Raw genomic sequence first — 25,151 nt, 5'->3', positions numbered from 1 at the left:
TCAGGTACAAGCTATTTAGCATATCAACTAGGATAGAATCATAAAATGTTTAAACAAGGTTATTGCCTTGTGTTGAAAGGATCCCAAATCCATAGCACTTGCTGGAGTAATCTCCTCCCTGCAGGGTTCCATCAGGTGGAGATGTGGACCAGATGTAGCTTCAATTACTTTTCTCTAAAACACTAATCTTCAAAAGTGGTGTTGGAAGAGGTGGCTTTTCCTGCACCCAGTGATGCGGTTTCCAGCTTGCACAGGTTAGAGGAGTGATTTTCAGTCTTTGGGAGAAAAACAGCATTATCTTCAGACCCTCAGAATCTGTAATATTCTTCACTGGATTGACAGTGTCAGTTGCAGATCTGTTGAGAGTTCTGCATTTGGCAGCATATCCAGATTTTCTGAATGTGATGCATTACATCAATATATTGTGCATTGCCAACCAAATGCATTAAAAATCATGAATAAGGGCCCCCAACCCAAAATACAGTACAATAAATCAGAAGACTGGCTTAAAAACCATGAGTGTGTTTTTTAAATAAATAAAAAATGTGGGTGGCATTCTTTTTATTTGCCTTCTGGTTTCTGAATGTTTAGGGTGCACTTGCTTCATATTTTTAAGCTTTTCTCTGCAACTAGAGACTGGAAACTTATTTTTAAAATGAAACCCAAGATTCTAGCAACCAGGGTTTTAAGAAAAACTCTAAGTAACATGAGACTCACTGAAAGTGGCAAGGGTTGGAAACATTGGCATTTGGGTCCATTCCGCTTCCTGCTCTGCCCACCTATTGTAGGTGTAGGAATAGAACACTACTCTGAGAGAGTGGCGTGAACCTGGCTGTAGGAGAGTTCTACAATCATCCTCTCCTACTGTGCCTGAGGGGAGAGAAAGAAGTGACAAAACAAAAAAGCATGAGAGGGCATGTGAGGATACAAAGGAGGATAGGACAGAAGTGGATGGTGTGATGTTTAGTAATTCAAGAATCATGCATGGCCGGAAAGGAGGCACAACTGCAGTGGCAGTCAGACCAGTATCTCTCTGCTCAGTCTGGAAACATCTAGCTCACACACTGAATGCTTTGAGGCTTAAAGCTATTAGCATATTTATTTAGATTTTAAAACTAATTAAAAAGCTGTCTCTCCAAGTCACTAACACCACAATTTAAATCTCTACAGCATTGAAACGATCAGCAAAAGCTCAACCAGCTAACCACTTAAAAATTCCTTTAGGCCCTTTATCATCCCTCTCAGCGTTCTCCAAAGGCCTTATCAAATAGGGTGTAGTATTCTTTCCCCCCTGCCCCCCCCCCATGCCTAGGTGGTCACCAATTTCAGATCAGACTGAGTTCAGTTCTAGAGTCGCAGAGCCCTCCCAGCCACCCCTTTTTATAATGAAGGGGATCCAGCTTGAATGGTACTGCTGGCCACAGCTTTGGCATTATGGCATGGGGAGAGAAGTGGTCCCTCAGGTAGGCTGTCCCAAGCCATTTAGGGCTTTCTAGGTCATAACCAACATGTTAAATTGTGCCTGGAAGCCAATAAGCAGCCAGTGCATGTCCCAGAGCACTGGTGTCTCAAACTCCACCAAAAAGCCCCACTGAATAAGCAAACTGCTGCATTCTGCACCAGCTTCAGTCTCTAAATTATTTTATGATGTAGGCCCACACAGACCACTTTGCCATAGTCTAATCTTGTGTTAACAAATTTATGAACAGTGGCAATGTCTGCATCCAAAAGGAAAGATTGCAATCTCCTAACCAGCATAGATAGAAGAGAGGTAACTGGGTTACTCCTGTATCATCATCAGATGGCAACTGTAGATCACCTCCTATCTTGTGAACACTTCTAATTAGTGGCAAACACACTCCCTAAATGAAAGGGCATTACCACCTCCACCATCTCCTCTGGTTGCTTTCACCAACCCATCTTCATCTCAGTCTTGTCAGGGTTTAGCTTCAGCCAGCCTGCTCTCTGTCCATGCCCCAATCTCAACTAGACAGCAGCTGAGATGCTGAATCACATCATCGAAGTTAGTCAAAATGGAGATATACCAGTATGGGTCCCCATCTTATTGGCAACACTGAATGACATGACTATTCACTAACTCTCCTAAGGGTCCCATACACATGCCAAACAGGAGGAGTGACAGAATGGCATCTTGTGGCACCCGACACTTGAGAACTCTTCAGGAAGAGGAACAGTTGCCCACATCTCAGAGAGAATAGAACAAAGCTGTTGAAGCCCTATTCACTTCTGCTAGGGTCTGCAGAAGAATCCGCATAGTCACTCCCATACTAATCTTATTTGCATAGTCAATCATCCTAGTAACTTTATACTTCTAGGCAGGGCTGTATTAACTCTCCCGGGGGGCCAGGGCTATTAGATTTTGTGGGCCCCCTGGGGGTTTGGAGTGGGCTCAGGGATTGGGGTGTGGGAGGGGGTGCTGCTCCAGCTGCAGGGGGTGGGCTCTGGAATGGCCAGGGATGGGAGAGAGGGTTGGGGTGCAGGAGGCGGTTTGAGGTGTGGGATCTGGGTGGGAGTTTGAGTGCAGGAGGGGGCTCAGGGCTGGGGTAGGCAGTTGGGGTACAGGAGAGGGTGATAGGTGCAGGTTCCGACGGGGAGGTGCTTACCTCAGGCGGCTCCTGGTCAGCGGCGCAGGAGGGCTAAGGCAGGATCTCAAGGTGGCCAGCATGTCCATCTCCTAGGCAGAGGGGCCAGGCCGCATTGTATGGTGCACGCTGCCCATGCCCACAGGCGCCGCCCCCGCAGTTCCCATTGGCCATGGTACCTGGCCAATGGGAGCTGCAGAGCCGGCACTGGGGGCAGCATGCAGAGATTCCCTAAACACCCCTCGCCTAGAAGCCGCAGGGGCACATCAGCGAGCCGGGGCTTGCAGCTTCAGCCCTGGGGGGGGCGGGGTGCTGAGGCTCAGGGATTTGCCTGTGGCCCAGAGACTTGCCGCTGGCCAGATGAAAAGAAGCAGCAGGCCGAATCGAGCCTGTGGGGCCCCCATAGCCTGAGGCCCTGGACTGCAGCCCCTAAAGCCCCTGCATTAATCTGGCCCTGCTTATAGGGATATAGTGTTGATGGGATACTGAAACAGAGAAAGTGGAGAATATAATATCTGTTTCCAAAAGTCAACATCTCATCATGACCCACATTTTGGAGGTCTCAGGGCCTCACTGCTCCATTGCCCGCTAATCACTCAGTAACACAGCCCCATATTAGCATGCAAAGTGCACACAATGCCCAGCCTACCTCCCAATATCATTACCCTGAGCCACTTTGCCATTCCTGTATGGTTTACAGGAAGTGATATAATCAGGCATTACAGTCTGTGATGACTCCAATGCTACCATTGTCCAGACATCTTGGCAATGCAGAACTTGACAGTAACATCAGGATTAGAAGTCAAAAAAGGGGGATTAGAACCTCCTGCCATTTGAGCCAAATAATAATGCATTAGCAGTATGGGGCCTGACACATACAACCAAACAGATCCAATTCCATCCAGTAGGGCAGTGATATAAATAGAGCCAATTCAATACAAATGAATGTTTTATGGCATAAAATATCATTACAGAGATGTATGCCAGTTGAGGGAGAGAGGAATTAAAAAGGTACAGGCAAAGATACATTTTCAGCTGAATTTAAGATGAGATGAAGAGCTGATTCTCATTATATTCATTTTAAACTCTCTTGCTAAAGTATGACCATTGTAAAATATAGTGGATTTGACCTAAAAATCAGAGCAGGGTGGATATACATTTCAAATCTCTGCCTATTCATATAAAGACAGAGCAAGGGAATATCACCATACACACGGTGAAGCTCTTCAAATGTCATTTCAAAATATCCCTACTCTTTTTGATGTACCACTTCAGCAGAAACAGGAATATGCTAAAGTGCACTGAGATTCCACTTAAAGAACTGAACTGCCGCTTTAAAACTGAAACTGATGGAATGCAAGCCCCACTCCTTGGTACATAATTACACTGAGCTAATAATATGTAACTTACTAGCATCCTCCTCCCTGCTGTGCTCCTACCACCTCATCAATATTCTGTTGAAAACAGTGGAATATTTAGGATATCTCCAGCACATTCAGCAGCTGCTCCACAGGTGCTTTCTAGCTGAATATTCCCTAGAACATTTATGCCCCATCACATTCAGTGGTAACATTAATTAGGATTAGGACTGAGCCTAATAAGGGGCAAAATCAGTACTTGGTCCTGCTAGGGAAGGCAGGGGGCTGGACTCTATAACCTTTCAAGGTCCCTTCCAGTTCTAGGAGATAGGACATCTCCATTAATACTGTTCAGAATTCACTCTTTTTATATAGATTTTTCCAATACCTAAAACCTACTCCTAAAGTGTGAACCTCCAGAAAAGCATAAGTATGGGGCACTGTTATTCGACAGGAAAATGATCATTTAGTTAAAGGCCCTGGATTGGGATGCAGGCAACTGGGGTTCAATTCCCACAGACTCCCTGTGTGATAATGGGCAAGTTACTTAATCGCTCAGTGGCTTAGCTGCTGCTGGAACAAAAGAATAATACTCCTGTTGGAGAATAACAGAGTTCTCACTTTTTGTTTGGGTACAGCAAATCAGATACTTTATTTTCTCTCTATCAATTTAGCTAGAGGGAGAGAGCTAAACACGTCTCTCAACAGGTAAACAATTACAGCAAGCATTTATACCTTTTGTTACAGACGATAATGAGCAACAGCTGTATTTTGTTTATACATAGGTCATTCTGATATCTTGTTTTGCTCACTCTTAGTCTACATTTCATATTATCTACATATTATCTACACAAGGTCTCAACAACTTCTCACACAGTTCTTTCTCACTCGCCTCACACATTCCTTGCTTCTACAAATCTCGCGTTATTAGGGTTACAGTTAGCCTGACTCTTGCTAACAAACTGTCATGCATTGCAATCCCCTTCCTGTCAGTTCTTTCTCTGCTTCCACACTCCTTTTCTTCTATCTTTTGTGTCTCACCTTCTTAGATTGTGAGCTCTTCGTGGCAGGGACTGTTTCTTACTCTGTGTTTTTTACAGTGTCTATCTAGCATGATGGGGTCCCAACCCTGGGGCTGCTAAGCACTACTGCAATACAAGTAATTATTACTAAGGGTACGTCTATACTTACTTCCAGGTCCGGCGGTAAGCGATCAATCTTCTGGGTTCGATTTATCGCGTCTTGTCTAGACGCGATAAATCGATCCCGGAAGTGCTCACCGTCGACGCCGGTACTCCTGCTCCGCGAGAGGAGTACGCAAAGTCGATGGGGGAGCCTCCTGCCGCATCTGGACCCGCGGTAAGTTCGAACTAAGGTACTTTGACTTCAGCTACGTTATTCACGTAGCTGAAGTTGCGTATCTTAGTTCGAAGTAGGGGGTTAGTGTGGACCTGGCTTAAGAGGAAGGATATATAGTTCAGGCTCCATGTCCTTCTAAGCCTGCTCTTCTTTGCTCACACTGCTGACAAGCATGTCAAATAGCACCAATTGTGATGGTTATTTTGTTAGATACACATCTGCTCATTAAGAGCTGGACTTGGGCCATCCAGTTCATTCATATAGACTATAGTCCTGCAATAAGACATCAGATGGTAACATTCCTGGTTCCCAAATGACTTGGACCAGATTTGAACTGGTAAACTAGAAGTGAAAGGCACTGAATTGTATTAAGGTTACTCTAACACTTATCAATTGCTGAAGTTTATACCACTCCCTCCCCCCCCCCCAAAAAGAATCAGTAGATATTAAGCAATTGCTTTGTTAAACTAAAAGGGTAACTTATTTGCATTATTGTCCAGATGTTTATTAGTTTTTATGTTCACAAATATTTGAACGTCTGAAATCCAGGATACTTGAAATACCTAATTGTAATATACAATTGACTGAGGAAACTGAAGCAGGCAAACAGAATTTAGCAAGAACTTGATTGAAGTACCTAATGCTTATGACTCTAATCCTCCTTATATTTGAATCATACTTACAGATCAAATCAATTAGATTGCTCAGTAGAAAGCATTATAGCTCTTTCTTTACATGTCTCCAAGCTGGAGAAGTCAGATCTTGGGAAATAGATCGAGAACAGTATTAAGAGAATTATAAACATATTAGATAGGCAATGAATCTGCTAGTTAAACCAACCAAAATGAGAGTGCAGAATGAGGTTGGCCAACCTCTTAGCAGAACAGAGAGTGTAGCAATGATTTAACAATTAGAACAGGACACCAAATAAAGTTAGGACAGTAGACTAGCAGACACTGAGGACCAAATTCTGCACTAATTTACATTGCAAATTCCAATGAGCTCAATGTATGATGTACAGGCTGGAAATCAGCACAGAATTTGGCCCTAGGTGGATATATTTTGCAATATGAAACTAGAATAAGTACTTATGAAGCACACCTGGGAAGTCTCAAACATGTGATTGTCATAAAAGTGACATTAGTGCAAAAACCTATTAAATCCCAAGATAAGTCTGGACTTACGTCACTTAACTAACTAAGCTCAAGAGATAAAATATGAGCCTTAAGGGAGAAATAAAAATAACAAACTTCCAGGAAGTGCTGAAGGGAGGAGCTTGGAGTGAAAATTGTGGGAAACAGAATTAAAAAAACAAAACAAAGGAGACTTCTCAATAGGAATATCAAAAGCCTATTAGCAGTAGGCTTGGAATTCAGTGGATGTACACCAGCTGCAGATCTGGCCCTCTATATTCAAAAGTGGGTTTCATCACATAATTAATTTAAACTGTACCTAGAGTTTTTGGAGGTCTCAACATCCTGCAATGCTCAGTCCTGTTGCATTTTATTCCTTCTCATTCTAAGGAGTGTCCCAGTATTAACTATACTGGTGACTTTAAACCAACCAACCCTGGAACCTCTCTCTAAGGTATACAGCTGACTTCTATAGGTCAGGTATAGGCATATTTTTGTATGGTACAGTGCACACAGTATTAAAAACATTTTGCAAAAGCATGGATTTACCTAATGTACAGAGACTCCATAAGAATGATGTGGTTGGCCAATATATCCCCAACATAGCATATATTGAGGCACAGCTCAAAATAAAGAGCTGGTGCTATGTTTTAAGACTGGACATAGCAGGATTTAAACAAACACAAAATAAATATTAAGTTTAATTACATGCTGAATGGCAGTGAAGGCTCTTCAGGCAGGTAGGATAGACCTAGCAGACCTTGTCAATCCTATGGCTACTGCCAGTCTCAATCTAGCCCCTACTCACTGAGGCAGACTGCAGTGTAAATGCCATTCACCATCAGCAAGGAGGGTTTGGACCTGCTATCTCTGCAACCCCAGTACCTTTCTTTGGCCTTTAACAAGTCCTGCAGCCTTGGGGGTTCCTAGACCAGAGCTCCTCCAGCCCTGCTCCAGTCTCGGTACCCTGCTTAGTTCCTAGCAGCCAGGCCTATCCCTCTCCACATCAAGAGAGAGAGAGATAAGAGCCAGTTGGGTCCTGATTGGAGCGTGGCCACATCTGTGGCTGGTTCCCCACTCAGCTGAGGCTTGCTGCTTTTCCTAGCAGCAGCCCTCTCCCAGGGCTGATTTAAGCCTTTTAAGGCAGGAGCGGGTGACCACCCCACTACAGATGCCATATAATTTTACTACTTTCCATAATGCTTCCTTTCGGGCAGAATCAGATGCCCTTGTGAAGTCAGTGAAAACAGCAAATATCTTTAATCCCCATCATTTAATTCCCATCAGAATCTGGAGGGAACATGGGCCATTATAGTAGGGATAAGGGAGAGATAAGAAAGAACATGGGGGGATAATATACGCCTGGAATATTGATATAAAGGGGTGCAGCTTGCTCTGGAAGGACAGGCAGGGGAAAAGGGGACATGATATTGCCAGGGAGGGGTAGCTCAGTGGTTTGAGCATTGGCCTCCTAAACCCAGGGTTGTGAGCTCAATCCTTGAGGGGGCCATTTAGAGGTCTGGAGCAAAAAAAAAAAAAAAAAAAGTTGGGGATTGGTCCTGCTTTGAGCAGCAGGTTGGACTAGATAACCCCCCTAAGGTTCCTTCCAACCCTAATATTCTATGATTCTATATATATAAAAATCTCTACACTTAGACTAAGGTTGAAATGGAAGACAGACTTGTTGAAAGTCTCTGGGTAAGGATAAAGGGGTAAAAAACAAGGGTGATATCATGGTAGGGTTCTACTACAGAACACTTAACCAGGAAGAAGAGGTGACTGAAGCTTCTTTTAAACAACTAACAAAATCATCCAAAGCACAGAACTTGGGGCTTATGGGGGACTTCAACTACCTGGACATCTGTTGGGAAAATAATACAGCAGGGTACAGATTATTCAACAAGTTCTTGGATTGTATTGGAGACCATTTTTTTTTTATTTCAGAAGGTAGAGAAAGCTACTAGGGAAGAGGCTGTTCTAGATTTGATTTTGACAAATAGGGAGGAACTGGTTGAGAATTTGAAAGAGGCAAGCAGCTGTGGCGACGAGAAAGGAAGGAGACAGAGCGCCAGGTCGTGGTAGCCGAAAAGCCTCTCAGGGACTTTTCACTGGGGTTTTTATTATCTTACTTTTCTATTTACAACACTTATAAGTGGTTGAATTTCTGCGCATAGGAGGAGCATACAATACTCATCAACATGACTTAACAAGGTCATATCTTGTGCACGTGAAAGCGAGCAGTGAGGGTGATGATTAGGTCAGTCAATAAGTTTCTTAATCACAGGCATGGGGGTGTAGGCTGCTCCGGCCTTGCAGCCACGGGCGCAGTGTGCCACAGCCGTGAACTAGCAATTCGGGAGCTGTGTGTCCCTACATTCCCTCCTTTTTTGTTTTAAAAGCGGTGTTTAGACGGGGCACCTTCGCTGGGTCGCATACACAGTGCTACCAGGTTAGGTATACATTGAACGAAGCAGCACAGTGAAATGCCAAGGACCAAAATTAGGACCCCATATTGCAAGAGGATTTTTATCCACCCAAAAAGTAGCCATGACCAGAGGTAATCCCACCAAGGAGGGGAGATATCTTGGCGTATGGCTTGGGCATATTGTTTTAACATATTAAGCTGCTGCTGTATACGATTGCCATTATCAGTGAGATTGAAACAGCACATCTCCTTTATTGTCTCACAGCCCAGATGTTAAACTGCAGCTGCTGTTCCATCTGGGGCTCGCCTTGACAACCAGGAGCCAGCAAAAACCCCCCCAGTATACACAAAATAAGGAGCGAGTTAGCATTAAAGCAAGCTAGCAATGTCACAAGATAATTTTCTGCGGTAGGTTCCAGCTGCTGCTGTAGAGTGAGAAAAAGGGCCAACAGGTTGTCATCACAGGAGGGCGACACATAGGAGCCTGGAAGAGACTTAAGAACATTAGTAACATAAAGACTATCAGTAATAAGATTAAAAGGGTCATCCCGGAAACATCGACAGGCCAATATAACAGCTGCTAGTTCCGCGCGCTGGGGGGAACACCGAGGCAGGGTAAAACGGACCTGCCAACTGCCCTGCTTGTAGCTGGTCATTGACCAAGTGCTGGAGGGCCTCCAGCTTTTCTAAAGGAAGCGGCCACTGCGCAACCCAGACGGGCTCGTCAGTGAGCCAACGGAGGGGGAGGGCCGTACGCCTAATCATCAATATGGATGGTGGCAGCAAACTGTGTTAATAAATCACGGCCCCACAGGTTGAGGTGGACGGGGAGAATGATGGGCCGGATACGGGCGCGGCGGGTGCCCTGGGGCGCCCTAACCTCCAACCATCGGGCGCTCCGTTGCGAGTCCTGCGCCCCGCCCACACCCCAGACAGCCGGAGCCTGCTCCGTGGGCCAATGGGCGGGCCACTGCGCGGCGGCGATGACGGTGACGTCTGCCCCAGAGTCGATGACACCCTCGAACGGCTGATCGTCGAGGCAATAAACGCGTTTAGGTTGGGGTGATCCAATGTCTTTAACGACCGCTGCTACTTGCGGGTGAATAGTGCGCTGGCTGGTGGACCCGAAACCGCTGGTTCGGGGGACGTTTCTTCCCCCTGCCGGAAGGGAGTAGGGCACAAGTATAAGTTGTGCCCAGGCATCTCCCTGAAACAGTTGTTTTGGCAGATGACTCCACAGCTGAACGTGGATAATTCCACCATAGTCCGAGTCCACCACCCCAGGCACCACAAACAAGCCCTGCTTGCTGGCGGACGAGCGGGGCAGAACAAGGCCCACCATGCCCTCCGGCAACGGGCCCTGAATTTGAGACGGCATAAGGAGGACCTCCCCAGGGAGAGTTATATCCATATTTTTCTGATTGACAAGGTCAATCCCCGCACTGCCCCTTGTGGCGGCAGGAACATCGTGCATGGAGAGGGGCGCGGCCTTTGGCCTCGGGCTGGTCGCAGGCCCGACTACGAATTTCCCGGGGGGTTGTCCTGGCTGGTTGTTAGGGCCCGATTGTCACCCCCGGCTGAGCGACACTGCGCCGCCCAATGGTAGCCCTTTTTGCATTTGGGACACAACGTGTGGGGCCTCTGGCCTGCTTGGGGTTTGTTTCGGCATGCCCCCCCGCGGGGGCACGGCACTCCCGCCGAAAATGCCCGGGCTTTTGGCAATTAAAGCAGTTCCCCTGAGGCTTCTGCCCCTTGTGCAGGGCAGCAGCCAATAAGGCCATCTGATGGGTCCGAGTGCCTACGTCAGCACACGCCTGTAGCAACTGTGCCAGGGTGTACTCCGGGCGCCCAACCACTGCCTGCATTGCACGGCGGCAATCTGCATTGGCGTTTTCATAAGCCAGCTTTCTCATAAGCTCAGTTTGGGCCTCCGGGTTGTCGATCTGCCTTTGGACTGCCTCTTGGAGGCGGTCAATAAACTGATGGAACGGTTCGGCGGCACCCTGCTGAGTAACCGAGACTTAGAGGACTCGCCCGTAGCGGGGACCCTACGAAACGCCCGACGGACGCACTGACCAATAATGGGATAAGCCGCTTGGGGCGTGCCCACCGCCTGCTGGGGGATGCTCGAAAACTGTCCCGTGCCATATAACTGCTCAGCAAAATAGGCCCCCCCACCCTGTGCGGCCGCCGCAAGCGCCTCTCGCTGGTACTCGCTATCCCACACAACGTATTGCGCGGGAGACAGCACCATGCGGCACACATCTTTCCAGTCTTGGGGGACTAACCAATAGCCGTTCGACACACCTTCCAAGATCCCCAGGGTGAAAGTAGACCGCACCCCAGTCTCGCGAACAGCCTTGCGGAGCTCACGCAGAACCGAATAGGGGAGTGCCTGCCAGTCCACGATCTGCCCCCCGTTACCATCATCCCGCCAAGAGATGGGAAATGCCTCAAACCCACAGCTGGATTCCTCGTCGGTCAAGAGACCGCACCGCAAGAGACCGCACCGCAAGAGACCGCACCGCCGCAGCGACAATGCCCCCCCGACCGACAGGTGGGTGGGGGGGCGCCGCCGCAGGTGGCGGTGCAGGGAGGGTCAGCTGCGGGTAAGAGGGGGGCGGTCCATCACCTGGGGGCAAAAGGGAGACCGGCTTGGGACCATCGGGGCCGACCCCCTCCAGCGCCTCCTTACAACGCTGCCAGAGCAGCAGGTGCTGAACCGGGGCACGGGGTTCACTATAGAGAGTGGTCCCAATCCGTATCCAATCAAGAAGCCGCAACGACCCGCAGTCTGGATACCAGGGGCACTTGCGATCTATTTCCCTTAGAAGGTCCTCGATATGAGCGACCGAGACAACGACACATGATCGTTGCCGTATAATCTTTTGTAACTCCCTTGCGTGCTCCTTCTGGGCACTGGAAAGTCCCCCCCCCCCCATACTCACGAATCAGGGGCGGCAAACGGCCGCGGAGGTGCACTCGGCGTATCCAGCCGGTGAGCAGGGGGGATCACATTGGGGTCACCAGATGTGGCGACGAGAAAGGAAGGAGACAGAGCACCAGGTCGTGGTAGCCGAAAAGCCTCTCAGGGACTTTTCACTGGGGTTTTTATTACCTTACTTTTCTATTTACAACACTTATAAGTGGTTGAATTTCTGCGCATAGGAGGAGCATACAATACTCATCAACATGACTTAACAAGGTCATATCTTGTGCACGTGAAAGCGAGCAGCGAGGGTGATGATTAGGTCAGTCAATAAGTTTCTTAATCACAGGCGTGGGGGTGTAGGCTGCTCCGGCCTTGCAGCCACGGGCGCAGTGTGCCGCAGCTGTGAACTAGCAATTCGGGAGCTGTGTGTCCCTACAAGCAGCTTGGATGAAAATGATCATGAAATGGTAGAGTTCATGATTCTAAGGAATGATAGGAGGGAAACAGCACAATAAAGATAATGGATTTCAAGAAGAAAGACTTAAGCAAACTTAAGACTTAAGCCAGCACATCCCTCGCCCACGCCGCTTCTCGCCGCCCCCATTGGCCCGGGACGGCGAACTGCGGCCAGTGGGGGCCACGATCGGCCAAACCTGCCGCGTCAGCAGATAAATAAAACTGGCCCGGCCCGCCAGGGTGCTTACCCTGGTGAGCCGCGTGCCGAACGTTGCCGACCCCTGCCTTATATATTTTTCTTTAATGCTTGACAGCACTTGTCCCACCACATTTTAGCAGCTCAACTATTACATTGTCTATTCCTGTAGCTTTCCCATTTTTAAGTGCTTCACTGCTCTTTCTATTTCTTTTTCTTTTTCTGATGGTGGTTCAGTGCTGATAACCATTTTGCCTTGCACTGTTCATCTAGCATGTCTAGACTGCTTGCAGCTGGCTGAATGGCAGGGTTCAACACTTGGTCAAAATGCTGCTGCCATACTTCCAGCACCTCTTTGGTATTTGTTGTCAGTTCTCTGGTAGTCTCTCTTACTGCATGTATTGCTGGTCTGACTGTGTTTCCATATAACTTAACCTTTTGGTACATTGTTTTAATTTTTTTTTCTTGACCCTTCCTCTAGCTCTTGAACAACTTCTTTCCAGACCTTTTGCTTGTGCAATCTTTGTGATTTCTTCACTGCTTTCTGCAACACTTTCATTTCTTCAATCTTTCCAGCAGCCCCAGATTGTTTACACTTTTCCTGTAATGTTCTTGTTTAATTACTTGTCTAGCTTTTCCTTATCTGGTTATGCCTTCTAATAACTTCCTCCACCATATTTTGTATTGCTTCCTTAAACAGTACCAATCCAGTCTGTGGTGAGATTTCTTTATCATTGCAAATTAATGGACTGAATCACCCTCGAAGCATCATTCTTGTATACCTCCCTCAGAGAGCTAGCCTTTAACTATTAACTTTCCCATTAGTAGCTCATGATCACTGCCACACTCGGCACTCCTATAGACTCTAACATCCAACAGTGACCTTCTATGCCTCTTAAAACTAATAATATGGTCAGTCTGGTTTTTGGTTGACCAAGGGATGTGCTGGCTGCTGCTTCCCACAGCCCCCATTGGCCTGGAACGGCGAACCGCGGCCAGAGAGAGCTGCGATCGGCTGAACCTGCGGACGCTGCAGGTAAACAAACCATCCCGGTCCACCAGCAGATTTCCCTGACAGGCCCCGTGCCAAAGGTTGCCAATCCCTGCTCTATGGTTTGGAAGCAGATATATTAAATGAAACATCAGAAGGCTGGCAGCAGTAGAGAGGAGAGTTCTTTGGATGATAGCAGGTGTAAAGTGGAATGATTTTTTAAAAAAAAGTTAGAAAGAGTATGATGTGAAGTCAGGATATGGAATTGACTGCAATGGAAAATATTATGATGGTGGGGACACTGTAGAAGACAAATAGATGATAGGATGCTAAAGAAAGTAATGCAAATGCAACCAAGGTCAGTCAGACCTAGAGGCTGACTACTGACTAGGTATCAGGACATCATATGTAGGGACATGATCAGGCTGGACTTAATGGAGGAATAAGCCATGGACAGGAATGAATGGTGGTGCTGTACTTTTCCCTGTGTCTGTAAAGATGCTTTGGAATGAGAAGATGTATTAAAGAAGGTGTGTGCAGGCCCAAATTTACAACTGGGGTTAAGAATTTTGAATGAAAAACTAGGAAATGTGGTGCACAGATACAAAAGCAGACATATTATTTTCAGTTCTGTGAAATGGAACACATATGAGGCAAGAAGTAAGTTCCTACATGAACTTTACAAGATATTTCACACAAATGGTATTACATTTTAAGCCTTGATGGACAAATAGGAGACATTCAGAATTCAGAGCTAAGTTAACATTTCCAATAACACAGTGGCCTTGATTTCTTTAAGTCAGTTTGGGAGTCCATGGAAACAAAAATCAGCAAGTGAGCCTTCTTAGGGGGGGCACTGCTAAGCTTTAACCATAGTTTGTGTCCATGATAGAAGTATTATAATTCATTTTCTAGTCACAGCAGTAATAGCTAGTCACAGCAGTAATAGCTATATTATAAATCTGTAAATTGTAGAGCTACAATTTTGCACACCTCGGCTGATAAAAGTTATTGAAACAGGAATAAGTATACAAAGATAATGATCAGGATGCATGGCAGAGAGCAGACTACCCTTGAAACATTATTAACCGTTAGCCAGCAGGAGTTTTGATTTTTCCAGTGGGATGCTCTAATGCAGTTTACAGTTGTGCTAATGGCAGGAACTCTTGACCTGATGGTTTCAAGGGACTAAATACATACAGCTATGTTCAAAAACCACAATGTGACATTGTCAGGAAACTGAACTATGGCTCCGATTCCAGTCCCTAATGTGCACAATGGAAACCAGACACCAGAGTATTCGCCAGAACATTTCAATTTCCTGCTATGTCAGTTTTATTTTGCTATTTAAGCCTAGTTATTTGTACTTACACTGTCAACCCTTATGCTTATGCAATGAACATAGGAAAATTGGGCTGAAATCACCTGGGGAAAGGAAGCAGAGCACACAGAGGGCAAATGTGATTATATCCCCACCGGGAAGCACCAACAGGCCTGCTACGGCAACTGTACATTATCTTGGGTAGTATGTGAACTACAAGAGGTTGTGGATGGTGAGAGCAGTGGGGGAACAGCAGCTTTGTGGGACATGTTGCCTTCAAATTCCAGCGTATGTTACAGGATTAAAAACATGAGTTAATTCTTCTCGGATCAGACCTATGTGCTTGTGAACCCTACTGGAGGAGTTATGTAGGTACCTTTATCATTAATGGAGCCAGTGGCATCATGGGACTGGAGGCAGCAATGATGTCAATGAAAAGCTGGGAGCTGAACACAACCTGTGTGAGTACCTATGTTTGGCCAGAAAGTCGTGGGGTTTATGAAACAATCTTTGACTGTTATATAGTTTCCATGCCATGCCTCACGACTGTTCCATGCTATCAGTGAGCCCAGTGCAACCAAGGTACCATTGCAGTCATTTTTAGCAGCCACATGAGTTATAAAGTTTTTGATTTATATTTTTCTTCCTGAAGAAACGGAACATATGGCAACTTGATTTTTGTTTTATGAGGCTGCAATAAGCCCCGGAGCACTTAAGCATATACACAACAATATCAGAATGGAAAAAAACAAAAAACATAGATGAAGGCTTTTTACAGAAGTCAGAGAGGGCAAAAAATCAAAGACATTTCCACTGCTCATGTCCTTCCTCAGGTTGAGATTACAACCACAACAGTGAAGTGGTTTTTGCACTCTTTAAAATAGTAAGCCATGAATCCTCCACTTAGCTATCTGACCTTCTACATCTAAGTCAGTGAAGTTATTATTAAAACTTCATCCAGATCTTTACACAGTATCTTCAAGATGAACTGCAAAGTCAAAATGAAAGAACAGAGTTGTGCTACTTACTGGTTCTTTATGACAACAGAGAACCTTAAAGTTTAATTTTTTACTATTCAAGATTTTTTTGTTTTTTTACATTAGGAATATCAGGTCTTGGCTTTCCTCTTCTTGCAGGTTGACTTTGGCAGTCTTTAAAGGACAAAAAACATGACATCACAGGACAATGAAACCTGAGCTGCACCTCAAACAGTCTCCAACTGAGGTGACATGGATGTTGAGTCAAGCTAGGAGAGTAATTGCTAAATAATGATAAGTGAAAATCAGAATTTCCATTCCATCTGATATTTCAAATGTTTTGGGGGACAATTTGGTATTCAAGTAATTAATTCACACATATTCCAAGATCATATATTTAAAATAGAAGACACTGTATAAGTACTAAAAATTAATATAAGACACTCAAAAGTATATATGAATAGATGCATTAAAACAAATCTAATGACAGAAGAGATGAAATATGACATTTCAAATTACCTTAGAACAGCTCAGCAATTAAAAAAACAATTTTTGGGGGGGATTTCAATACTGAAATCTGTCCAGAATAAATTCTGTGTGACCCTCTGGCGCATTCAGGCCTCAGAAGGCTGGACATGCCTACTGTGCAGTGAGCTGAATTATCCCATGCTGTACATGACTAATACTAATAACAGACCTCTGCAGGAATTTGCAGAGCTCCAAGTGGGGTGTAAAATTGTTGAGCGAAGGTGAGGTGGGGCTCCCAGAATAGGGAGACACCATCTTCCTTCCATACCCTTTGTGTGTATTCATGTACCTCTTCAGTCCAATGCACCCCATCTTTTCTCTCTGACTAAGGTGAGATGCTTTTCAGAGTCCAGCAATGAAATATTAACTTTGTGCCACAAGACCCATTTAAAAATTGTCAAGGCAGGTGCAGCATCAATCCCATGAGCCTGTTTGCCATCAACTGGGTACAGAGTCTATGCGTCTACACCTGGGATGGATACAGACTTGGGAACCCCATAAATGCAATTATTTGCTCTTATCGTCTGTCCTTTTGTAAGAGGTAGAAGCCTGTAGCTGTGTAGCTTTAGAGGCTCTGCAGACAAATTTCAGATGTATGGAAACGTCAGGATTTTATTGGGGGTGTCGAATTATTTTAGGATTCTCTGTGTTTTGTTTTAAATGAATGATTTAAACTTTAAATGTAACTCCCTTATCTGAGAAACTAAAATGATTTAAAAGTCCTTTAAAAAGCCTTAAAGGAAAAAGTTTTTACATAACCTCCCCTTGCTTCGAGTTAAAGGTCATTCTATTTTAATCCATGAAAATATGCACTTGGCAAAGGATTTATCCTAAACCACCAGCCAGAAGTTTTATAGTCCCAGTAACATCCAATATAAAACCACAATCATTCCCGTGTAGGCACCAGCAAAGGGACAGGAGTGCAGTTTGTGTCTCCTATTCAAGGTCATGGAGGCTGCAGGCTGGTGTGGCCTTTGGCACAGACTAGGGCAACCCTGAGAGCAGCTCTAACTCGCTCCCCAGACCCAATCACGCCCCGCCCCGCAGGTCTTTGCAGGGGTACAGAATAGCCAGGACGTAAGCCTGTCCCAGCCACACCCCTTCCTTCCTCTGGTCCACCCATGCCTGGCTTCTACTCTGCCCACCCTAGAATGCCCATGCATCCAAGGCTGCTTTGGAGCCAGGTGCACATTACTCAGAGAGCAAACGTCAGAACTTCTCAAACTTGTCTCCTGTGAACACAAAATACCAGGAATATGATAATGAAAGCACAAGCTGTGTCAAGTGAGGAGAGAGTGGAAATTTCCGACACTGAATGCCAATACTTAATGGAAAAATTTGTAAAGCATTAGTCATTAGGACCCTGGTTTCTTATCAGCTCCTGTGGCAGTCTAAAGTCATACCGCTGTGTTTGTGACTGCACAACTGGTTGCCGCAGAGAGAGTTATAAATGTAACAAACAGAGTCCTGGACCTAACTCTGCAGTCCTTAATCAGGCTAAATGCTTACTCAAGGACAAGGCCAGATTCAGTTAGGGTTTAACTATCAGCAGCTCCAATAAAGGCAATAGTGGAAACAGCATAATTCTATCTAAGGATTGAATTTGACCCTGGGAGTTTTGCCTGAGTAGCAGCTACAGGATCAGGCACTATGAGCCAAATTCATTCTCAACAGAAAACTCTACAGGCCACTGGGGAGTTCCGCCAGGGATGAATGTGGTCCTATGACTTTATATGGGAAATAAGCAGCAGGGGATGAACTCAAACAAATACTAATGTTTTCAAAAATTAGTTTTTAAATCATAGTAATAAAGCACATAAAATATATAGAGTATATAACTATACATACACAGATCTGATTCTAAGTGGAATGCTTTCTGAGTTTCCCCATGAGACATCTGGGGCTTTTACAGAGGAGAACGTAATGAGCACTACCAGAAGCCGGCAGTGAAAGTGATTGACTTCTATTGAAGGAGAGCTGAAGTGATTTTCCTCCACAGTCTGTATTCCCAGAGAATAGTGGGAAAGGGGATAAGGAGGCATTAAAGAAGCTTTCAGAGAAAGTATCATCCTGCCTGTGTGTGAGACAAGGACAACCTTATTTAACACTAAAGATATATTACCAACTTTGACATCTAAATGAAGGTTCTAATAACAGAGAATTAAGTTTCCTGAAAGTAATTTAAGAATAGAGTAGCAGAGTGTAATGATTAGTGAAGGATTACTTTCACCTGAAAGTATTTTGTAGCTTATTTGCTGCTGATTCCTGCCAAAAAAAAAAAAAAAAGCCATTATGATACATTGCTCAGGCTTATGGGAAACTGCAGATGGCAATCAATACACAAATAAGTTCTTACTGTTTTAAGGTCCTGTTTACACTAACCAGCACATGCTTATAACACAGAATTCATGCAAGACTGGTAAAACCTGCCTAAGGCTTGCATTGTAGACAGGACAGAAAAATGATAAAGTCCAATGCTGAAGCAGTTTAGGAACACTTAAATTATGATACAATCCTGCCTCCGCTGCCTTATTCAACTGTGCTATAACCATGACAAATCCAGCCCCTATATGGGAATTGAATGCCCCAAGGCAGTAGATGTTACAAGTGTAGAGTGGACCGAATGGTGATGGCTACTGCACAAGATAGGAAAAATAAGGGAGCAATTTAAAGGTTAAGTTAACAAAGGGGTCAGTTAGCAGTAACTTGTGTTTGCTTTTTGAATAGCTGGAATAAGAATCAATCAAGCATGAGGCATTAGGCAACGCTTCACTGAAAATGCAACAGAGCCAAATAGTTTCCTTTTTACCTTTATGATTCCTGAAATTTCTGAATCATGATTAACAGAGTACAAACAACTTAGAATAATATTTAATTATGTTGGGTGACACTAAACAGCACCACTTAGCATAAGTAATTAGAGGGCTAGAAATCAGAGATCGGTAATAGAATCAAAGCTGTTAAATCCTTTTTCCAGCAACAGTGTAATTGTAGAAGATATTTATTGAAATAAGCTCAAGCTTTAGGGCAGAGAAAGGTTTATTCTTACTGAAAAATTTATCATCATATGCTTTTACTAATCCTATTAAGACCAGGAAAAGGATGCTTTTTGCTAGACTATATTTTCACTCTCTTTAGGGAAAAGCAGGGCCATTTTGTGGAGTTCGGCTGCCTACAGACAAAATAAGATGATCTGGGGAAGAGGGAGAGAGTTCTGAGCTTAAAGGGCTGAACTGCCTGAGGAAAGCAAGTACTTGGCTGTTGTCAGCTCTAGAGAGGTCTTTTACAAGATGCATGAATACACAAAGTGACTGTAAAGGAAATGTTGGAGAACTCGTTTTAGTGTGTGACATAAGCAAGATAGCATTAAGATAGATATGCCAGAATGCTTTACTGTAACCTGCACCAGTGTTCCTTAAACACTGCCTATATTTTCCCAGGGGGAAGTAGTGTTCTTTTAGGATCAAGATTATACAGATTTTTAAAGAGATATGAATCTATTGATTTAGCTTCATTCGGATAAAATTTTCAAAAACGGGATTTAGGAGCTTAAAAGTTCCATTTTCAAAAGTAACTTGGGCACTTGGGAGCTCGAGTCTCACAGAAAGTCAGCGAGACAAAGGGCTTATCTACATAAACGTTTAGTTTGTGGTAAACTGAGGCATGAATCTACCTCACATTAGCTTCCCCCAGTCTGTCTGTGTGGACCCTGCTGGCACATATTAACAGTTCATGCATTAAAGAGCTGTCAGTGTGAGCCAGCAGGATGAATAGTTAGAGCATGGCAGGCTAGTGTAGGTTAGATCCACACCTCCGCTTGCCACAGACTAAATGTTAGTGCAGCTGAGCCCCAAGGTTCCTGAGTGCTCGTCTCTTTTGAAAATGGGACTTTGGTTCCTAACATATTTTTGAAACTGTTACCCATAATATTTTCCTTTGTTGCAAGCACATGAGGGAGGCATGGCTGTGTTGTTTTGAGGCAAGCTGGGTTTTTTTTTGTGAGAAAAAATACAGATTTACTAAAAAGCAGAAATAATTATTCCAAGCAGGTAGTCTTTGTAAATGAACTGAGGAAGAAGGCTGATGTCCACCTCTTGTCCTGGTATACTAGTATGTATCCAACAGGTTCTTCGCCATAGTACTCTCAGAAGTCCTCTATGAAGCCCAAACTGCTACAGTCATACTGAAATATGACTTCTCTTGCTGGGAAGCCAACAGCAGTTTCCCAGTGATGAACTTGGCTCCTACTGCACAAATGATACCGCCAGCTCCTAAAAATGAGGTTTGGGAGATTAGATCAATCACTGTTAGTGCTTTAAAATAGATACACAGTAATGGGTATATTTAAAGTACCTTGACAGAGGACACAGCAAGATAGGTTAGAAAGGCAGACACACAAATTTCTTGCAAATAGTGATTGTTGTGGGCACAAACTGGGAAGCAAAGACCAGCAATAAAACCACCGGGTTGTTCTCACACCCAGGATAGAAAGCAATACACAAGATTAACGGATATAACAGATCCTAGATCCTGCATTCAGTCCTGTATTAATTCTCCCACTATCTCCCTTTAATGTCATTGGACCAATTCCTGGACAGCGGAGAGGCAATCCTCCCTCTTCCATGCCCCTCCACTCCAAGCCGCTATCAGCATCTTGCTAAAACAGACCTGACTGATTCCTTGGGCCTTGTAGAGTGAGATTGTCCTTTCTCCCCATTAGCTTTGGTAACTGGTGGTGGATTGGAAAGCAGCTAATTCATCTGCAGCTGGACATAGGTCAGCAACTGCCGCACCAGAAAGGTATTCTCTCCCATTGACCCAAAATATTTTAACCTTCTAAAACAACTTTCCCTTGGACAGATAACTCTATTCTTTCAGTTTCTTCACTTTATTCACTCTGAGAAAATATTTTGCAAGCACTTGATAATAAAACATTTTTAAACACTGCAGCTGACAGCATTAATTTGCTAAGCACCAAAAATGTAATCAGGGTTGTCCAAGACACAAATGAATACAGTTCCTGCCCCATGGAGTTTGCACCCTAGAAGGCAGACACAGACAAGATAAACACACTAAGAAATGAGGACTTCAGTTCTTTTTGTAAGAAGTCCTCTCTTCCATATGCCTCTCCGGTATAAAGCTAGAGCAGAGAAGACAACTGAAACAGTAAAATTAGTGTCTGTGGGATTTGCATCACGTTGTTCTATGCATATGAAGTAGCATGGAGAAGAGACAAAGCTGGGAACATGTGAAGGAAAGGTGGTGATGATGAGGCTGTCATTGCTGATGGAGCAAAGGAGCTAACAAATGAGATCCAAGAGGTAGGCTGAGGCAGAGCTGTGCAAGGAAATAGGAAGTTTAAAACTGGTGTGGTAGGCAAGAGGGCGCTAGTGATATGGCCTGATAGAGAGTGAGGAACATAAGCTCTGGAGAGACTGTCCAAAGGAGTCAAGGAGGCCAGATAAGAGAGAAGTTACAATAATCAAGATGGGAAATTAGCAGGGTGCGAACAAGTGTTCATCATTGGGACGGAAAGGAAGGGTGAGATTTTCAGTGTGTTGTGGTGAAACATGAACCTCTTCCACCTTTATTACCTTACAATAGACACCAAGTATATAAGTGCATTAGAAATAACCAGACCTGCAGGGGTCGCCAACGCGGTGCCCGCCTACTGGCTGCCGGACAAGCAATTGCCGAAATGCCGCCGAGAAGCCGCAACGTCAAGAAGCGTCGCTGTCGAAATGCTGCTGATTTTCGGCGGCATTGTCTCTTGATGACGCTACTTCTCGGCGGCTGCTTGTCCGGCAGCCACGGTCTTTGGCGGCGAGTCGTCCGGCACCCGCCACATGAAAAGGTTGGGGACCACTGGATTAGAGTATTTGTAAGCCCCACCCTTTTGAAACTATTCTGTCCCCATTATAAGAAAGTTAGAGCTTTCTTAAGAATAGAATTTAGGTACACATTGGATAGATAAGCTATAGAATATAAAACAAAATCTAAATTACTCTTAAAGGCACATAGTACACAGGACTAAAAATACTTATACAGAGAAGTTAACCAAGATGCTTGGGAAATTGGTAGCATCCCCACATTACAAGGAATTTTACTGGAAAATGACAACTGTGTGGGCCTGATCCTGCAACCTATTACTCATGTGAGTGATCCCATACACTTCAAGTAAGACTATTCACATAAGTTTGCAGAACTGGGCCCCAAGGCCTCCTACACAATTGTTCTAAAGCAGATTGATCCCTATGTTGCCTTACCAGTTCTGGCTTTGTGTGTGGTGTAGACCAGTGTTGTTAACCTTTCCAGACTACTATACACCTTTTAGAAGTCTGATTTGTCTTGTGTTTCACCTCGCTTAAAAACTATTTGCATACAAAATCAGACATAAAAATACAAAAGTGTCACAGCCCACTATTACTGAAAAATTGCTGACTTTCTCATTTTAACCATATAATTATAAAATAAATCAATTGGAATGTAAATATTGCACTTACATTTCAGTGTATAGTATATACAGCAGTATAAAACAAGTCATTGTATGACATTTTAGTTTGTACTGACTTCATTAGTGCTTTTTATGTAGCCTGTTTTAAACTAGGTAAATATCTAGGGTGAGTTGCTGTACCCCCTGTAAGATCTCTGAGTACCCATTGGGTATGCATACCCCCTGGTTGAGAATCACTGATTGAGACGTGCATTTTCTGGAATGGCCTGAAATGAAACAACTTCTGGGTTGAGGAATGAGAAATGAGAGAAAACGAACTGTTCGAAGTGGATCCACTTTGGTATGTCTTGGACTGTGTATCATTCACAATGAGTGTTAAACAAAAATGTCTATTTAGAGGTCTACAAATTATGGGCTTATAAAGTATCTCTCATGCTACTGACCAAATCTAGTTCCTCCACAGGTTGCACTCTTAACCAGAAAATCCTCCCGCCACCGAAGCTGTAACGAGATTACACAGATTTTTGGAATGAGACAGTTTATATTCTTTGACATATAGTTATGTGATGCTGTATGCAGTTACCAACAGCTGCTATGGTCCACTGATGAGCATCTGTGTACTCTTCCATAGCTGATTTACAATAATTTCAAGTTCAGTTGAAATCAGTGGATTATCAAGACATATCAGATATGTTTTATTAATTAGTTAGCTGCTTCCAAATGTAAGACAGAACAACACAGAGGGTAAAAACAAATTCATGTGAGGACAGAATACATTTTATTAGAAAGAGTAACAAAGTGCTTTCAATAAGACTTATTTCACACAAATATCTCCAGGAAACAACATTTTCCCCCTTATGGACAATTTCAATGTGTCAATTTTCAGTACAAATGAGGTTCCATCAGCTTTGCTGTATGTGCACTTTCCTTACTGTACATAGTAATTCAAACATTTATGCATCTGATGGCTCTTTTGGAGACACAGTAATAGTTCTACAGAAATCTTATTATCCACCCCAAAGACCAATAAGGATTACATAGTTCGTTGTTTAATGTGAATTTGGATGATGTAATTCTTTTATACAATCATTGTATACATACATAAGACACATGTAATTAGAACTAGAGAGAGACTGACAGTCGCCTGTATTAATATTAATGATTTTCAGCATGAGATTATACCCCTTGTATCCAAATAAAATTTACATTCACCCTTTATTTCTGGAATAGAGACTCTATTCTGCATTCTTTGCAAATCCAAAACTCCCAGTGACTTCAAACTGTAGTTGGGGGTGTGGGGAAGAAGCAATGCAAAGGCTGCTCATACATATTCTCACAATATTTGACACAATTTTACAATGCATTTTCTTTCGATACACATCTTTGTTCAGTTATGTTGCTCATTTAAAACCATTTTCAATATAATGGAACGTCTTCCCCAGTTCACTCTCAAAAAAACAACCAAAAAACAAAAAAGCAAACAAAAATGGGGCAGGGAAATGCTGTAACACATAGATATTAAAGGCAGACAATCCTGTATAAATACTTTTATGTGGCGGACTATAAGTAATGAAGTAGGGGACATTACTGAAAGGTGGGGGCGGGGGGGGGGGGGGAAGGAGAGGTGTCCAAATGATAGATCTTTTTTAGAAAAAGAAAAGATTTGTAAATCTCCATCTATTCCATGTTAAGTTTCAATAATAATAGAGGGGGCTTTTTTTTTTTAGGGTCATAAAAATGCAGATATGAAAGACTTGTAGGGCAGGATATAGTCTCCTTCAAAAGAGGACAGACATAGCTGACACTCCTTTTGAACTAAAATCAAGTGTAAAGAACCACCTTTTATGAACGTGTGTTGCATGACATGTGTGGGAAGGAGAGCTGCTGGGATGATTATATGCATATTGTTTGTGATCATTAACATGCACAGACAAAAAATTATATGCTGGTAACTACATTGTCTTCCCTACTTCATTTCTGTACCTGTGACCAACCAGCCCCACTTTTGGCCAGCTATTCCTTAAGCTCCAAAACAATGGAAGGTTTCCTTTCACTTCAGGAAATCAGTGTATTCTGCATCACAACACATAGTCTGTGGGCACAGAATCTCAGCAACAGGGAATATCCTACAAGACACTGACCTTTTCCCTACAAGGCAAAAGAGTTCGGATGAAATGCTCTGAACAATAACTTGTATGGGAGGAAAAAGGCATGATGTAAAAAATAAGCAAATTTTGTAATATAGGCCATATATACATATATAGATACACACACAAAACCACAACTACATATAAACAATACACAAACATACTATGTATATTATATTATTTTTAAAAGGATTTTTAAATGTTTATCCTTAGGCACTTGTGGGTTGAGAGTTCCCACCATTAAATTCAAATTATATTCATACTTAGCTTT

At 43.8% G+C, this 25,151-nt stretch overlaps 1 protein-coding gene across 6 annotated transcripts in view; it reads right to left on the bottom strand.

The window, feature by feature from the left end:
• Positions 1 to 8,127: 8,127 nt before the first annotated feature.
• FAM241A (family with sequence similarity 241 member A) overlaps positions 8,128 to 25,151 on the bottom strand; it is a 48,646-nt gene continuing 31,622 nt past the window's right edge. For 2 of the 6 annotated variants that reach the window (XM_065596224.1, XM_065596220.1), the window contains 3 exons: positions 23,177 to 23,234; positions 20,371 to 20,550; positions 12,670 to 18,544 (listed from right to left, as the gene is read on the bottom strand). The gene's annotated coding sequence lies outside the window, so the exon portion shown is untranslated. Of the gene's footprint in view, positions 9,363 to 11,826; positions 18,545 to 19,075; positions 20,551 to 23,176; positions 23,236 to 25,151 lie in introns of those variants that run through there. The other 4 variants (XR_010601291.1, XM_065596221.1, XM_065596222.1 and 1 more) reach the window with 4 other exon arrangements.

This window comes from Chrysemys picta, chromosome 5, assembly GCF_011386835.1.
Source record: "Chrysemys picta bellii isolate R12L10 chromosome 5, ASM1138683v2, whole genome shotgun sequence".
In the NCBI taxonomy this organism is placed as follows: Eukaryota; Metazoa; Chordata; order Testudines; family Emydidae; genus Chrysemys; species Chrysemys picta.
The sequence above is the reverse complement of the archived record's forward strand: the minus strand, read 5'-3'. Positions and strand labels throughout refer to the sequence as shown.